The following is a 6,000-nucleotide window of genomic DNA, read 5'->3' as shown; positions in this document are numbered from 1 at the left end:
AGTCGCTCAGTCGTGTCTGACTCTTTGTGACCCCGTGGATTGTAGCCCGCCAGGCTCCTCTGTCCATAGGATTCTCCAGGCAAGAACACTGAAGTGAGTTGCTGTTTCCTTCTCCAGGGGACCTCTCCAACTCAGGGATTGAACCTGCGTCTCCTGTGTCTCCTGCATTGACAGGCAGATTCTTTACCATCTGAGCCACTGGGGAAGCCCATTTATTATGCTACTGCTATTTAAATCAAAATCTCAGTACTCCAGAAAACTTGAAGTATTTAAGTTTCTCTCTCACAAGAGAAGTCATGATATTTCACCATTTCTCCACCTTATGGGATTAAATGTACCTGGTGATTTTGAGAAAACACGGTCTGAGCAGATGCATGGACCCTGTGTTCATGGCAGCACTGTTTCCAGCAGCCAGGCCTGAAAGCCACCTCGTGTCCACTGACAGATGAGTGGATAGAGAAGATGTGGACATATATCCAGTGCAATGTTACTCAGCGTCAAAAAGAATGAAATAACGCCAGATGTGCAACATGGATGGACCGGGAGATTGTCATATTGAGCGACATACGTCAGACAGAGAAGCAAAAACACCTTTGAACATCACTTATATGTGGAATCCAAAAAGTCGTGATACAAGTGCTCTTACTTACAAAACAGAAAGGGACTCACAGATTTAGAGAATGAATTTATGGTTGCCAGGGGGAAAGGATGGGGGGAAGGGATAGTTAGGGAGTCTGGGATCAACATGTAGACTCAGATTTATTTAAAATGGATAACCAGCAAGGACCTCCCGTGTAGCACATAGAACTCTGCTCAATTTATGTGACAGCCTGGGTAGGGATGGGAGGGGAGTCGGGGAAGAATAGATGCATGAACGGGAGTGAAAGTGAAAGTTAGTTGCACAGTCATGTCTGACTCTTTGGGATCCCGTGGGCTGTAAGCTGCCAGCTCCTCTGTTCATGGATTCTCCAGGCAAGGGAGTACTGGGGTGGGTTGCCATTTTCTTCTCAAGGGGATCTTCCCGACCCGGGGATCGAACCTGGGTCTCTTGCATGGCAGGCAAATTCTTTACCAACTGAGACACCAGGGAAGATAGAGACATGTATGTGTGTGTGAAATCCCTAGCCTGGCTTCTTTGTGCTGCTCATTCAGGACGCTGCACTCCTCTCTGGGTGTATATTTCTGCTTTGCTTCCATCTTAAACAAACTGTTTCTCTGTATGTCTCCAGTAATAACTTTGGTACCTGTTTTTACAGTTTTTGCCTTGAAATATTCTTGCTTTCGAAGACGGTAAGAGCCAAGGGAACTTTGCATCTCGCCCCTGGTGTTTAGTATCTAGAATTCCTCATTTTACACCAAGCTACCCAGGTTCAGTTCCTAGGTAGGAAACTAAGATCCCTCTCTGGCACAGTCACTGCTTTCTCTCTGAGGTCAATATTAAGGAAATACACATTATATTATTTTATATTAAATTTATTTATATTAAATTATTTATATAAAAGTTTATTTAAAATTTATATAAAATTAATATAAAAATTATTTTTATTAAATTATATTATTACACTTTATGTTAAGGTGTAAATATGCACCTTAAATATACAGATAGAGGGGCTTCACAAGTTTGTCATGGGAGAATTTGCCTCCACCAAGAGTTTAAAAAAAAAGAAAGTCCTCTCAAAGTTAACCTGGTTCTTTCCCTCTCTAGGCCTTTTAATGGCTATTGTTGGTCTTTCCTTTCTAGTCCTTGTTTATTTAACCTTTTGATTGACTTTGTGCCTGTAGGATCTACCAGTTTGAAATAACACTCAAGGTGACTCAAGGAATATAGCCCGTCCCAGTGGAGGGTGGCCCAGATCCGTGTAGGTCCTTGTGAGGGACTTCTGCACCTTGAGGGGAGGCTCAGTTCAGTGGTCCCTGTCCAGCAGGGAGAAGTTTGGATAGAAGAAAGCTTTGGCCCCTTAACCCTTCAGAATAAGGGTGTAGAACCCCTCAGTGGGTAATGAGACAGGCTGGGGCAGTTTGTTGCAGTGAGTGTAACTGGACAAAAGTCACATCAAGCATCAAAATATAAAGAAATTATAAGGGGCTAAAGATAATTGTGTGCCTGTGCAGTTGGGGCAAATAATCAACAACAAGATACAAAAAGACCAAAAACCCAAGGCAAGTTCAGAGCAGCCAGGAGCAAAAGCAGGTACTTGGTCATGATCCCTGCACACAGCACCACCAAGGGGGAACAAACCAGCCAGGTCACCGCTCTGGCCTGAACCCAGAATCCGCCTGCACCCTCATCTCATATGTGGGACCGGATCCCCCACGCTCTGGAGCCAGCAAGGGAACATGTTACTTGTTTTTGCTCCCTCGTGAGTCCCAATAAAGCTTCCCCCCCGCCCCCCGAATCTGTGTCTTGCCTTTTATAAACTTCTGTTGATCAAGTCCAAGAACTCTGGTCGGTAACACAGGAGGACTTTGGCTAAAGTTCAGGAATGCTGGTCGGAGATGGTGTCTCCAGTGAACTTCCAGCAAAAACAGAGATTGAGCACATGCAGATTCCAGGTGGGGGCGCACGGTGTCAGGAACATAGCAGGTGCAATGGTTGATATGAGCAGAGAGGCGGGAAGGCCAGCCGGGTCCTGTCCGCAGAGTATGATGCTGGTTCAAGCACAGGGCGACCCTAGAGGCAAACAACCTGGATGGGCAGCCAACCTAGATACAAATTGCATGATGGAAAGGAATGAAACAAAGGAATTCCCTGCTGGGCCACTGGTCAGGACTCCAGGCTCACTGCCAGGTACCTGGGTTTGATCACTGGTCAGGGAACTAAGATCCCCAAAGCCAGGCAGCCAACCAAAAAACAAAAAAACCCAGAACGAAAAGAAAATAAAACACAAGCTGGATGATCAGTATGCTGAAAATAGCCATCACAACAGCTTGTCTGGATACTTTGCCCAGTTTCTAGAACTGAGCCAGTTATCAGAACCGAGAATCCATGACTAGAGAGAGATGCCAGTTTCCAGCAGGAAGGCCCTCTTATCACCATGGCAAGCCAGTGCAGCAGTCTCTGGCCTTCCCCATCCTTGGGAGCCACATGGCCATTGACTCAGGTAAGTGCACACTGGGACGCAGAAGCCACCCCACACTCCTATGGACCCAGTGTGTGACTGACATCATGTCCAGGGATCTGAGGCATCATCACGGCCCCGCTGTTATTAATGTGATGCATGAGATGCAGGGTATTGAATACATAACCGTCCTGTATCCACTTACAGGGGTATCACGGTGTGTGAAGACCCACACAGTGGTTCTTTCACATTCTCTGGATTTAAACCAGTGATAGAAAAGTCTCTGTAGGTAGGAATGGGGTGAAGGTTGCCATAGTTGAGAAGTACGAGTACATTCTCATATTGTCTTTCCTTTGCTACAAATAGAATGTTGCAAGACCACCTTTTTCTGGCTATAATGACAGAGATTAGTGACAATCATGGCCCTAAAGCATGCAGGCCTGTGATCCCTTCACATCTCCTTTTTATATCTACCTAGTCTAAAGCATTTCTATCAATGGCTGAATACTAAATATTTCAGAATTTGCAGACCAGAGGCCTCTGCAACTGCTTAACTCAGCTGTGGAAGGTGTTCATGGAAGGACATGAAGGAATGAGTGTGGTGGGATCTGCTACGAGGACCCTAAGACCCTGCAGCACCCATGACACAGAAGTCCATCAGGGGGGAAATCGTGCCGGGGGTAACCTGCCTGCCTGCTAAGTCACTTCAGTCGTGTCTGACTCTGTGACCCTATGGACTGTAGCCCACCAGGTACCTCTGTCCATGGGATTCTCCGGGCAAGGATACCATTGTGGGTTGCCATGCCCTCACTCATGGACAGCTTGTGACATCCTAATCAGAGCATCACAACCCAGCCCCACAGGGTCAGAGGCACGGCCACGCCACTTGTAGTGGGGAAAGCCCAACATTTAAACATGGCTACTAATAGGGTCCTGAGTCTGGGAGGGAAGGGACCTCCGGTCTGGATGAACTGGGCTCATCCACGCGGTAATCATCACAGAGAGGCCAGCTGTCCTAGGATAGAAGTGACTGTGTGGTTTGGCATAAGCAGGGCCCCAGGGGACAAATAAAGTGACCAGCAGGGGACCGATCCTGACCTCAGAACTGTCGTACCTCCCCTATCCTCTGCCAGCTCTGCGGCCTCACACAGTGTCCCCGTGGCCCCTGGGACCGAGGAAGCCAGTCTACAGCAGAGGATGGGGCGCTAGCCTGTAACTGCAGGACCCACCCTCCTGTCACATCCCCACCACCAGAGGCTACAAGGCAGGTCCATGCAGGGCTGTGATTCATGAACAGACAGCCGAGGCAGCCGCTGGATAATTCCCCAGGTGATGAGTCACCCAGTGCCGGGGTTCGCAAACCAGGGCAGTGGTCAGAGGGATTCCTTTGGTTTTTCACATTGTCTTTGCCTGTTGTCACACCACAAACATGGAGGTGCACAGAGACAGACGCCAAAAGGCCTGAAGAGATGAACAGATTTATTGTCTTCTGCAGATTTCCCAGCTCCTGTCTTAATCAATAAACATTACAGGCTGCCATCTCCACAGTCTGTGGACGATATGAATGTGGGACCGAAGGGTAGAAGTGGGGGTGCCTCTCCTCACCCTCAGGCCCCATGTCACACTTTGGGGGACTGGACTCCCGTCCCTCCTGGGGACCAGGCTGGGAGGCTTTTGCTGGGGGGAGTCCTCAGGCAAGGGGGTAAGATGCCAGGTGGTGGAGAGTGTGATTCGGGTCCCTTCTTAGGTGGGAAGGTATTGGAGGCCTGGGCTTCTCAGGATGCAGAAATGTGGAATGAACTTAGTGAGCTGCAGGGGAGGAGCTGTGACCACTCAGGGGATGTGTCTGGGGAAGTGAGAGCCCGGGGCGGCACAGGTGGTTTATGGCTGGTAAAGTGGCCTGGGAGTTCAAGGGCAGGAGGTCATGTGGAGGAGAAGGGTCTGTGTAAACAGATGAGGTCAGTGCTGCACTTCTCAGGGGGTGTCTGGGTTCCCCCCACAGGAAGGTGGCCTGGCTCAGCCCTGCATCGGGGACTCCCACTCCTGGGGGCGTGGGTGAGGGGCTGGGAGCTTGGGGATAGCAGTGTTCCCTTCATGCCCTTGCTTGGCCTCTCGCCGCCCCACCTCCCATTGTCTGAGCATTGCTTTTTCAACCAATTTGCCCTTTTGCTGGCCTGAAAGTGGCCAACCAGCCCAGCAGCTGCCAAGAGGGAAAGGAGCTCACCTAAGATTGAGGAGGAGGAGGTGGAGGCAGCCCCACGCCCGTAGGCTCTCTAACCAAGGCCAGTTTAGGTCCTGCTCTCTTGGTTATAATGCATCACCCCGCCTTCTCCCAGCAGGTTCACCAGGAGCTGAGCTCACCACCCTGCGCTTCGTGGACACAGTTGGGCAGCAGAAGCAGGACCAGGAAGCAAGACAGAAGTTGGTGCCAGCAGCCCTTGACACCTGGAGCCTGGGGTGACCCACCATGGGGAGGAGCCTGGCTGGCCAGTGGAGGAGGGGATGAGTCCCCAGAGTCCTCCCACTGGAGTCTCTCCTGGGAGCTCCCCCCAGGCTCCCCACACCCTCTGTGGGACTGTTATTCCTCAAAATTGCAATCATCTGTGCCTCACCTTTCTTCTGTCCATCCCCTTCTCTGGATCCCCATGTTCCTTGTGTTTTGATAAGAGGCTTCCCAGGTGACACAGTGGTAAAGAATCCACCTGTCAATGTGGGAGATGTCTGTTCCATCCCTGGATGGGAAGGATCCCCTGGAGGAGGAAATGGCAATTCACTCCAATATTCTTGCCTGAGGACATCCCATGGACAGAGGAGGCTAGCGGGCTACAGTCCACAGGATCACAGAGATACGACTTAGTGACTCAACAACAACAACTCCTGAGACAGGGTTGGTGAGTCCTCAGCATACACAAATTCGGGTTATCTGCATGATCGCCTCAGG

The sequence above is a fragment of the Muntiacus reevesi genome, chromosome 3 (genome assembly GCF_963930625.1).
Source record: "Muntiacus reevesi chromosome 3, mMunRee1.1, whole genome shotgun sequence".
In the NCBI taxonomy this organism is placed as follows: domain Eukaryota; kingdom Metazoa; phylum Chordata; class Mammalia; order Artiodactyla; family Cervidae; genus Muntiacus; species Muntiacus reevesi.
The sequence above is the reverse complement of the archived record's forward strand: the minus strand, read 5'-3'. Positions refer to the sequence as shown.